General features: G+C 38.9%; 1 long non-coding RNA gene across 1 annotated transcript; it reads right to left on the bottom strand.

Moving 5' to 3' along the window:
- Positions 1-5,173: 5,173 nt before the first annotated feature.
- LOC139143066 (uncharacterized) lies at positions 5,174-11,809 on the bottom strand. The gene is made up of 3 exons (XR_011554516.1): positions 11,697-11,809; positions 8,164-8,375; positions 5,174-5,360 (listed from the first exon to the last, which is right to left on the bottom strand). It is a non-coding gene; the product is annotated as an uncharacterized lncRNA (long non-coding RNA).
- Between the last annotated feature and the right edge of the window lie 1,055 nt (positions 11,810-12,864).

The following is a 12,864-nucleotide window of genomic DNA, read 5'->3' as shown; positions in this document are numbered from 1 at the left end:
GACGTTTACCGTAAAATACCAGCTGTGATATTTAAGGTGAGCGTCGAGATAAACAAGATAAACGTCTGAAGTCTTGGAGTGTCCCGACCTACATTTGCCTTTTGATAATAAACAAAGCAAACAAACAAAATGGCTGCCGCCGCGTCTCCGCTGACCATGCGATAATTCCGACTTAAACAGTTGAAGGGTTTTGAGGAACAAGGATATTTCTGGTAGCTAAAGTATGGACCATTTGATACTGGGGGGGGGGGGGGGGCTTGGAGATTGACTCTGGAGTATTTTTGTTTTCTTCCTGCTTCACCTGAAAATATGGTTTTAATTGCGTATTATAGCATCTTTTTTCTACTTCGCCTCAGAAATTTTTTTTCGCGCACATGCACGCACTGAAATGCCATATTTGCTGTTCTTTTGTTTAGACACTTTTTTTCATATGACATGACAAAAGTTTGCATGAATAATGGGCAAGCAGCATCTGTTTCAGAATGCTGGAAAGTTTGAAAGAAAACAGAAATATCCTTCAGCAAATTACTGATGGAGGCAAATAAGACGTTATTTGAGGTCTCAATATGTAGAAACCACTGCCATTACTGTCAGTGATTAAAGCTACATAAGCTGTATCTTATGGCTATTTAATAATAATAATAATAATTTATTGTTTAAAGACCACTGCACACCTTGTCTCAGTGGTCTGTACATTACAGAAAATTACTGGAAGAACTAAAATAAACGCAGAAAATACAAAATAACTCACAGAGGAAAGAGTGTAAGTAAAAACAATCGATAAAATAAAGCAAGCTAAAATCTAGACTAAGGATCCTACCTAAAACAGCAAAGAAAGTAATTTGAAAAATTTCACTAAAAATGATAAAAAATAAATAAACTATAAAACATGCAGGTAAAAATTATATCCAAGTCAACAGTAGCATTGACGAAAAATAATGGTTTTAAGAGACTTCTTAAAAAGAGCGAATTTCTTTATCATCCTAAGTTCGGGTGGCAAACTATTCCACAGTTTAGGGGCATACACGCTAAAAGCTCTGTCACCATATGTTCTAGAAAGTTGTTTCCCGTGATCTTTGACAGAAAAGGGATTCAATCTTACACCGACACTCCTTCTGGTATTATGTACCGGGATATCAATTGTTACTAGTTCTGATAAGTAATTTGGAACGAATTCATCTTGATGGACAATTTTAAAAACCAAACAAAGAATTTTAAAACGGATTCGTTCCTCTACTGGGAGCCAATGTAAGTCCTTGAGTATAGATGTCATAACAATGTGACGGCCCATCTTCCGTCCAGTTACCAAACGAGCAGCAGAGTTCTGAATGTGTTGAAGCTTGCTCAATTTATATGCAGGTAGGCCAAAAAGTAGACTGTTATAATAATCTAACTTCGATGTGACAAAAGCGTGAACCAATTTTTCAGCACTGGCTGGTCTAACAATGTTTCTAATTTTACTTATCCGCCAAAGTGAATGAGATGCCACCCTACAAACATAGCGAATATGCTCGTCCATGAGACCGAACGAGTCAAGCATTACACTAAGGTCACGTACAACAGTGGATGGCGAAATCGTGGCCTCACCTATTCGTACATTCATAGAACCAAATTGTGAACCAACCGTACAATTTCGGGGTGTAAACCAGACAACCTCTGTCTTCCCGTCATTAAGTGCCAACTTATTGGACATCATCCAATTACGAATTTCATCGACGCATGCTTCTATACGCTGAACAATAGTGGAGCTGGTAAGGATGTCACAAGCAATGTACAATCCAGAATCATCTGCATATATAACAGAATTTAAGCCATGACGTGTGATGATATCCTCAATCGGAGTCATGTACAAAGCAAACAAGACAGGACCCAATACTGAACCCTGAGGTACACCATACTTTAAAATGCATTTGTTAGATAACATCGACTTGACAGAGACCTGTTGTGTTCTACCTTTCAGAAAGGATTCAAACCATTTTAGAGCAACCCCTTGAATACCAAAACGAGAGCGTAACCAACCCAGTAGAATGTTATGATCAATTGTGTCAAATGCCGCTGACAAATCCAAAAGAACCAGGACGACATGATGGTGTTTATCGAGAGCGAGCATGACATCGTTAACATGCGTATAAGTGCAGTTTCGGTGCCGTGCCCCTCGCGATAAGCAGACTGAAAACGACCGTACAGAGAATTTTCGGACAGATAGCGATTTAAACGAAAAAAGGCCACACTTCTCCAAAAACTTGTCCAGAAAACTACAATTTGATACAGGACGATAGTTTTTCATTGTATTACAATCAAGTCCACTTTTCTTAATGAGTGGACGAACAATGGCTGTTTTGCAATCAGTTGGAAAAACACCAGACGAAAAAGAAGAATTTACAATACGGAGCAGTAATGGGGCTAGTTCATTTACACATGCTTTAACCAGCTGTGTGGGCATTGGATCTAGTTGACACGATTTAGAAGGCATCTTACTAACAATAGAAATTACATCATCAATACATAAAGGTTCAAGAATGGAGAGCGAGTTCTGATACAAGAATGGTTCAATACTAAGAGGACTAGCATTTTGAAGTTTTTTGCGAATGTCTACTATTTTCTGTTCAAAAAACGTTGCAAAGGCAGCTGGTAGTTGAGATAGTTCATGATTATTTGGAGAATGTCGACGTCGGAAGCAGATTTCTTTGCACCGGAAATTTGTTCAGAACTTTTTGTTTTGTGGTTTCCCTATACTTCCTGCATTGAATCCTTAAACTGTAATTTAATACCAAGTATTTAGCATATCAACACAACCTATATGAGTATAATCTCCATTGTTATTGTTAAAAACAGTATTCAAGTTCGGACTAGAATTCATTTGTAAACAATAACAATGATCACAACACACATACAAGCTGTTTTAAACGAAAAGAATACTCGAAATTTCAGCATGACAAACGGATTAGGGTCGGACACGGCAGTTGATATACAGAAGCAGAATACTGAAAAACTTGCCACAACTTACAGTTATGTCCCTTTAAGTTTGTTCTACGTAGTAGGCTAAAAGAATGTGGCACAAACCGACTTAGGATTTGAAAGACTACAAATACATAGAGGTAGTTGAATACTGAAGTGACACAATAATCCAATTATTCGGGGTTGGTTAGGAAGGGCGTGCACTCCTGATACAGAAAAGTTTTAATCTGATATATTATAATGGGGTTATTTGGCGGTCATTTACAGTGTTTTTGACAGAATTTGTAGAAGACTCAAAATTTACTACACATGAAATGATTTCCAATGATGACCTTGTCAACAGAGACAAGTGAATACCCCGATAGGAAAAATCATTATTTTTTCACTTAATGCAAAGAAATTAAATGCTGCTTCTAAATAATTGTATATGCTACAGAAGTGCTTGGGATTTTTAATATTTCAAAAGTTTATGTAATACATTGATTGAAATTCAGGGTATAGCTATTCATTTTGGAATGCAGCTTCCATTTGCATATTAACAGGTGTAGCTTATAAAATGCTTTCAAAGACAAAGTAAATCACAAATTAAGGATATTATTAGGACATTTATAAGTAGGTCTATTTCATGGCAATCCTTGCAACTTGTAAAACCCCAGTCACTTTGCTTTGCAAATGTTATGCTAGTACTAGTAGTTCTAGAAACATTCGATATTGCTGTGAGTGCGGGAATCACTTTATGTACACAACAAATACTTTTGTTAGCAAGTCATGATAAGCCTGTTACATCATTATAAAGAACATCAATGGACACAGGTTATAATGTGAAGGCTATTTGGATAAGCTGAATCGCGTATTCAAGATTTTTAAGGTGCATAGATGAGAAACTGTAGCCTAAGCATAACAATGAATAACGCTACTTAATGTTTCAAATGAAACACTAGGTTTATGTAAGGTGTGAGTTAAAATAGTAATCAAATCAGGGCATGAATGAAGCGAAATGTAATAAAATTGAGATGTTTTGAAAATGTCGTGGCCAATTGGTACGCCGAAAATGAAAGATGTTATGGCACGCTGACATTGAAAAATATTATAACCAGATATGAATTGTGTGCCTGAAGGGCACGCCACAAATTAAAGATGTTATAAATGGGGCGCCCGGAGGAGCTTCCAAAATGTACAGGGGAAGTTCACCAAGGCTGATTTGACATATGTGCTAGCTTTCGGCACAGGGGCGGTTAGGCGCCTTCCCCTGACCAGTCCGTAAGCTGTTAGATACTATCTTCAACAGCAGAAGAACAAGCAAGCGGCAGGAAATCATAAAAAAGTCTTTTATTTCTGGAAAGAAGTACATATTTCTTTTTACCAGGTATAGTGAAATAGCAAGTATAAGCCTTTAACCCTTTCCCTGCCAAACATATTTCACCATCAAGTCAAGTTGGTTAAAACTAGTAAAGCAAAACGTGTCCTATATGGTGCGTTTTAACAACGACTTGAAGATTTCAAGGTCCCTGAAGACCGAGATACTGTAAACATGATTTTTTTCAGACTAAAGCTGCCATAATATACCAAGCCAAGTGGATGAAAATACATATGGTTTTTGGCTCAATACCGCTTTTTTACTGACTTGGCAGACGGGAAAGTGATACAGAACTGTCTGGCAGGTAAGGGGTTAATACTAACACAACGCATAGTATATGATATGCGATGTTATTGTTGATAAATGAATACCTTCACGGCCTTAAATTCTGTTGTTAACAATGACATTGAACAGAACGCACATACGGGCTGCGTGTATAAGTTGTGCGCAGAGATATTGATATTATTTTATAGTCAGAACGAGAAATCGTATTGTGCAGACAGAGCAAAATTAGCCAAAATGAACCAACGTTACCTCTATGAGTAGAACGAAAGATCCGTTGCTTAGGACGCTATCTACGCTCCCCTCCTCTTAAGAGAGAGAGAGAGAGAGAGAGAGGGAGAGAGAGAGAGAGAGAGAGAGAGATAGAGAGAGAGAGAGAGAGAGAGAGAGATATGAGTGCCGTCACTTATCGATATGAGCTTAAACACCTCCCCGTCTGCGCTCCGAAAGAATTTTAGTTCGTTTGAATTTCGGTGACATTCCGATACCGTCTCTTGAATTTTGAAAGTTCTTCCAGCAGTCAGGAATTAAGGAATACGTCTTCAAAGTAAATTCCGTACTTACTTGACGCCCGCTTCTCACATATAAATTTGCGTGATGTTCCACATCCACCATTGTAAAATCGGTACTTGACGCTTCCATTGGTGCGCACAAAGGCACAGATTCCATCAAGGACGTAAGAAGGTTGATTTTCCCCCCAGTTTGGCGACGACTTATTTTCAAACGTTCCAGTGCTAAGCCATTTCCATGCACGTAAGCGATGCTGCAATAGAATGATATCCTTATTTATAATGTGCTATACGTTTCTGCTAAAAGTATACGTTTTTATTCGTTCATATTTTATTTATTTGGGCGAAGGCCCAATTACAGAATGAAGTACCACAACCCATTATCCAAAGAAGCAATGAGGAGTAAAGAGCCTTGCTCAAGGGCACTTACACTGTAAGAGTCTCGAACTCACCGTCTTCCGACAATGAGTCCGTTACTCTGGACTTATCGGGTCTCGAACTCCTCATCCTCTGATAGTGAGACCGGCACCCTAACCAGCACTCCATGGTGCATCTACTTCTCTATGCTAAAGGAATATTTAGGCTTCCATGGCCCTGGGAATCCTAGTACGCGTTGTAGACTAGCTTAATATCTTATCATGCAAATATCTGTAAGGTTAAGGTCCAAAGTTAACTTTTGTTCATATTCCTCAAGGAAACTTTCAACCATTTTCTTTCAAAATCAGGAAAACATGAAGTTTGTGCACGTTGCTAATTTTGACACCAGAGTAACAAATTATCTGACTTGTACCAATAAGCTTATTTGAAAATTCTAAATGGCCGTCAATCCCGTGTTAACTCAATGGGGCAAAATAATTTTAATGCGAAAGTATTATTTACTCAAAGAGCTTCAAATAAGCCCACACAAGCGATAGATCAGAAGAGTACTGTGAGCGTCCGAATATCTGTCCCCGGAGCGCATTTTACATTCAACATTAATTTCTTCACCGGCATGAACCAGTACAGAACCAAAAATAACATCAACACAGACAGTGGCATATAAGTTTAGTCCTAAGAAGATTCCCTTAACACATAAAGTCTACAGCATTCTGCTTCTACAATATCACAAAGACGCTCATGTACGGCGTATATTGTGTCAGGTGTCTGTTATCTAAAACCCGTAATTTAAATAAAAGGAGGCTAGCTAAGCACTGTCCATGAACCCGGTATTGGATTTACACATAATAATCTCATCAGTGTAGTCACTTCATGTCTTTTGGACATGATTAAAAGTGAATATGAAGACTGACAAGGAGTCCACTAAACACGTATCGCGGTGTAATTAACTCCGTTGCAACGTAAAACCTAAACATTTTAGATGAATGAAGCACTGTATATGAAACAAGTATGTTAATATGAGGTTATTACGAAAATACCGCAAAGGATGCACGAGGACATTGGCGCAGCGTATCGCCCGACGCGAAGCGGAGGGCGATGCGCGGCGCCAATGTCTGAGTGCATCCTTTGCGGTATTTTCGTAATAACCTTATTATTATACATCTTACATTCCTGATCGGGGCATCAAAATGTCGGAGTAGTGACCGTTTTCGTGCAATGTCAACAATTTTTCTTCCGATTTTATCGCGCCAGTGTGGAACGCTACCTCGGACGCGCTTCTGCAAGTTTCCGAGTGTGTGTGCTACACACATACGTACGTCAGAGCGTGCGCGAGACTTGTTCTGGCACTCGTCCAAGGGGTCCCTTGAAACCGTTCTACAGCATGTACAGTGAACGCGCAGATCACAGGGTGTTGTCTAAATGTCCTTCCCCAGGGTGGGTAGGTGTTTCGTTGTATCGCTAATAAAGATATATTCTACTAACCTCTCTGGTGTTTCGGTCTTAACTTAGCACTGCCCTGACAATCTTGCGTAAACGTTTTATCAACATGCTGCGTCTATTATCTGATGAATTTGAGTGCCTAATTAGCCAAAGTAATCAAGGGTAAATTACTAATCTGTGGACGCTCTCACCAGATTATCACCGGATTAAATTTGACATAGTCAATAACGAACGCACCAGCAAGGTATAACTGAAGAGTATACCTTGCTGGTGCGTTCGTTATTGACTTTGTCAAATTTAATCCGGTGATAATCTGGTGAGAGCGTCCACAGATTAGTAATTTACCCTTGATTACTTTGGCTAATTAGGCACTCAAACTCATCAGATAATAGACTAAATTACCACCTTGCTTGCTTTGGCGAATTAGGCAATCAAACTGGTCAGATAATAGATGCAGCATGTTGATAAAACCACAGTCCCTCCACCTGGAGGGACTGTGATAAAACGTATACGCAAGATTGTCAGGGCAGTGCTAAGTTAAGACCGAAACACCAAAGATTGGTAGAATATATCTTTATTAGCGATACAACGAAACACCTACACACCGCTGGGGACGGACATTTAGACAACACCCTGTGCGCAGATACAGCCGCAGGGAATGTGGCGCCTTGAAACCGTGCCGTACGGAACGGGCGCGAGTTCCGTACGGCTTTTTTAGCGCACGCTAAATTCTATTGTTCTCGATGGTAGATGTATAATAACAAAGCATACGCAATTATAGCTTGGCGATATTTAGTAAAATAATACAATTCTAAGACATTCTGTGGACTGTTTCACCCTCACTTGATTTTTTTACTTTCCCTAGGTCATCATTTTTAGCCCGTTCTCGCTTTCATACACATAAAGTTAACCGAAACACTCCATCAAAAATACCTTCCAGGTGAAAATTGAAAACAATGCTCTGTATAGCATGAATATTGAAAACAGTGGCTACACATTCCATAGACGGTAAGAATTTTTATCTGAGGGCCTGAAATATCTATAGGGGCTCCTTTAAGCAGCTGACAAGTTCTCACTTTTCACTGACTTGTAGGGCATGCCTACGTCATTATTAGAAAACTTAGGCATATTTGCAGTGTTGTCTCAGGAAATTTGCAATGAGAATTGAAAAGCAAGTTTCGAACAGTTATATGACAAACATATAAAGATTGAAATCATGAGAAGGAAAAATAAACTTACTTTGTAGTATAAATTGATGAACCATTCCCCCATCTTGGTCTCATTTTTCATGACGTCTTCAAGTTTTCTTTGTTTTGAAGGGGTGTCTAAGGTTATCAAAGTTGACGAAGCATTCTTGCAAAAGATGTGTGCTATCTTAGTTTTCATGGTCTGATTACTAAAGAAATAACATCTGTCTCCAGAGCTCGCCAGTAGCCATCCATCTGGACAAGCTAGTAAAAAGAAAAGCCGTCTCGAGAAATCAACAAATATTATCGGACGGAAAATGTGCGCGATGCATTTCAGATGTGAGCAAAGGCATTTTTCCGGCATATCTTGCTAACTGAAAACACTGTGTTGTCATAAATGGACACAAACCAGACTCTGTGCCACTTTCACCACCACAGTTTTCACTGTGCCTTAATGACATGCCTCTGCTTACATCTGAATTTGAAGAAGAGATGTTTGCTGATGACACTACAATACACATCGCCAAAGACTACGGTCGAATTAGAATATAAATTGTATAGTGACATTGAACATTATATTAATTGGTGTTTACGTAACAAAGTGTGCCTAAATACAGAGAAATCAAATGCGTGTTGGTTACTACTCGGCTTAAAAGGTCTCACTCGGCTACCCATATGCTTAATGTCAAAATCGGAGATAGTGACATTGAAAATGTGGAATCTGAAAAACTCAGGCTGCTTTGTGGTTATATTCAAAACACGTTATCCTCGTCATCTAATGTCGATAATATTGCGTAAAGAAGAACATTTACGTAAACTATTTCTCTAAGCCACAGTAAGGGATTCGTACCAACTTCAGCAAGACAGTCTTATAACTGTTTTATTTTACCTTCTTTGGGGTGTTGTCGTCTTAAGGATATGGTCCGATTGGTATTGGATTGTGTGACGTTGGTACATCTTCTATTGAAATGTTTACAATATTAAAATAGTGTCCTATATTCTATCGTTATCAGTTTAACCTGGTTGTGTCTACTCATTGGGCTATTTTGTCCTGATGTGTAACGCACAGAGATGTTTCAGATCTGTTTGTAATAAATTTCTACAAGTACCTTTTGCGATTGCTAAACTGTTAAGGTAGAATACACCTCGAAAGTGAAAGATTTAAACATTTACTCAAACGTTCCTTAATTCTCTCACCAAAGCAACAATAAAAATCGGGGTTCACCGTGCAAATGTAAGTACTGGAGAAACAAATTACCATAGATTTCCCGATATTTGGAATTCAAAATGGCCGCCATCCCAGTGTTAGCCCTATCACAGAGTAACATAGACAGAGTGGCAACGGATATTGTTTAAGGCGTGAAGCGGTTACGTAAGCAATCCATGTTTGCCTCGCCTCACGAAGCTCTTGGTTCTCTTTTCCGAAGAGTGCCGACCATGCACCCTTCGGTAATTTTCGGATTTTCACCAATTGTTAAGCGAAAGTATGTTCGATAAAGTTTGTTTTGTTGTTGTCGTGTGGTGCTGATCGGAATTGATGTGCTGGCGAAAACGGGAGTGTTTTTAGCTTCAGGAAAGTGACTTTTACCGTTTTAAAAATTCCTCTCATATTTTTATGAATATATAATGAGTGTGTTTGAACCAAATTTGAAAGTCTTTTATCGATACTGTCTGGTTTTATTCAATGGTTTACGGTCAGTCATACCGTCTTTTACACGTGCGTCAAGAAAGGACATGTTTATGAAACTGCTGGCGTGTTATGTTTTGATTGGCGTGAAGCAGTGTTTTCTGGCCTTAGAGCTCAAAAAGTAACTATGGTTGCTACGCGACTGCAGTAAGATGCCATCTCGTCGTATGTTTTGCATAATCTCGTGTAATTATCAACCACAACAAAGCCTCCAAAAAGTTTTAACACCTTTGAAGCTCATTTTAATATGAAAAGCCAATAGTCTACCGAGACGACCATGGACAAAAGGCATGCAAGTGTTGCCTCTCTGTCTATGTTACTCTGTGGCCCTATGGAGAAAAATAAAATTTTCGAAAATTTTCGAGTTTAGAGATTAAAAGTGAAATTTTTTTTCATCAAGAGCTTTACACAAGAGCCCCCACAAGTGGTAGACCAGAAGAGAATTGATAAAATTTGAGAGCCCGAATTTCTTTCTCCGAGGCGCGTTCTACCTTAACACGGTCTTTAAGAGTAACTGCTCATAACCTGTACAATTAGTTCCCTATTGCAATAAGGAATTGTGCATGTCTCGGTGTTTTTAAGCACGCTACCATAAAGAAATATATCTTCAAAGTTTAAGGAGAATTCTTACGAATTGTTCTGGAAGTCTACACTTTGTTGTGAGTTTCATTGCAAACGTGTGCATTTTTTATTGCAAACCCGCTCGACCTTTTGAATTAACATTAGGCCAAAATAAAACCTGTGCAAGCGATTTTTAAATTAAATTTGCGTGTACTGTTTACGATTGGCTATCTGCCGGTTCTCCGAACAGGATGTCCGAATAATATTGTCCATAAAGAAGCGAAGCGACAAACTACGGTCAACTGTATTAGAAGATTAGGTGTGTTCAGTACGTGCTTCAAGTATGCGTGATAAGCAGCGCGAAAACAGTGGCTCGACCACAGTCACCCGTGATCTGTTCAGCTCTGGGACTATTCGCCTATAGACGTGTGTATATATGCCTGGCATATGTACACACGTCTATAGGCGAATAGTCCCAGAGCTGAATAGATCACGGGTGACTGTGGCCCGACGTACATCGCCTTGTCAAAGCAGCAGGTTTATTAGGGACCATCGATAATTAAACAAGCAGAAAAATAAACAAAACTTATTGGTTCAGGAACTTGGAATTGTGAGGGGGAGGTTTGGCTTGTCTCGATGAAAACTGTTTGTATGCGTGATATTCAACCAAATTGAAGATTTTGTTTTTATATTTGTTGTTAAAACCCCACAAGCAGTTTAAACTTAAAATGGCGGTGAACGAATCGTTTCGTCGTTTGATTTCCGCTCTTTCACACTTTCGTTTAGTTGGAGGCTTTTATATCAATGGCGATTAGCTTCATTTACCTCCACGTTCCCTTACAAGACGGCTTAACAATCGACACTAAGTCTTATTTATTCGAATTCATTATTTTGCCGCTATTTTTAAATTTAAACAAACAAACAAACAAACAAACTAACAAACAAACAAACAAATTTCAATGTCATTTTCGTTCGACCTCAATATGAGATTACAGGATTGGAGACTGACTGGAAAAAATATGGAACCTGTATCGGATATAACACTATTTTTAATTTATATTCCAGGTGTTGAGAGAAGGTGCGAATACAGTTTCCCATTTTGCAGGGAAAACTTCTGTATACAGTTGCACTATATGTCCTGCCTGCAGAAATCCAAGAGAGAGAAATTTATCCCAGCTAAACTTGAGTTGAGGCCCAGGTTCAATTTTTCAACCGACAGTGTAAAAAAAACGTGCACCTTTGTTTTTCGGCAGTTTTCTGTGGTGAGCACGATAGGCCAGCTTGCCTCCCGGGCACGCGACTGTACTTATTGAGATAAAATATCAAAAGAAACTCACCCTTCTCACTTTCTGATTCCGACGGACAGATCAGCACAGACAACAGAAATAGGATAATGCACTTCATGTCTAGCTTTCTAGGCTAACATACTCCTAGGCCCTGTTAAAACCGAGCCAGTGGCAACTCAACTGAAATAAAAACCCGTTAACATTCGATAGTGACGCTGTGCATAATTATGTTTTAATCGTGTTTCCAGGCACAAACCTACTTTCTCGATGACAATATGTCCGGTCGAGCGAAACTATATATGTAAATGTTATTAAAACGTGCTTATGGTGAATAATATTGCCTGACGAATGAGCATTTATCTGTTGCAAAAGATGTTTTCGAAAAGTCTCCCCTGAGACATGGACGAAAACGTGAGGATCACGCGCGAAGGTCGAGTATATTTCCGACTAAGACACTTACTTCGAGCAAGACTCACTGAAGTCCTCAACATGTATCATGATATCATGGCAATCCTATATTTTAATCATTTCAAATCCATTAGGGTAGTGCGCGCCCAGAATATGACAGACTTTAACTTTTTTCAGACTTCCCCCAGAGAAACTCTCAACCATTCTTCCAAAGTCGACTCGACGATAAAATAAGGGGTCGCCGAGCAAAGTTTTGTACTGGAGAAACAGATGGCCTGAATTTGCCAATATTTGAAATTGAAGATGGCAAACATTCATGTGTTAACTCTGTTTAATTTTCGAAAAAAATTGAGAAGGGGAAAAATATTCCTTACTCCAAGAGTTTTAAAATGAGCCCCTACAAGCAGTAGACCAGAAAGGTATTGAAAAAGTTTAGATTCTGAATCGAGGCGCATTCGACCTCTAAAACTAACCGTACTTGGAAGAGAAAAGATGAAATCGTGCAAAGCAGACCAAATTAATCTGCTAATGGATCTTGATAATAGAGAAAGTGATGAATTGAATGCAACAATATCTTAACAGATGACTGAGGGAAATATTACTTTCATTTATAAATGCTGAATTGATAGATGAAAATAATTAACGTAACTAATGTAAGTGCCAATACATGTATAACCTGCAGTCATGCAGTGAAAACAAAATGACATTTTTATTCCGTGTTTTTTGTTATAGCACTGAAACAGTGGTGAGGGGAGGAGAATAGTGATAGGCCATTGGATGGACAATGCGTTGGCGCGACTCAGTCCATAAA

The sequence above is a fragment of the Ptychodera flava genome, chromosome 11 (genome assembly GCF_041260155.1).
Source record: "Ptychodera flava strain L36383 chromosome 11, AS_Pfla_20210202, whole genome shotgun sequence".
Classification (NCBI taxonomy): Eukaryota; Metazoa; Hemichordata; class Enteropneusta; family Ptychoderidae; genus Ptychodera; species Ptychodera flava.
Note: the sequence above shows the minus strand (reverse complement) of the source record. Positions and strands in the feature narration are given on the sequence as shown.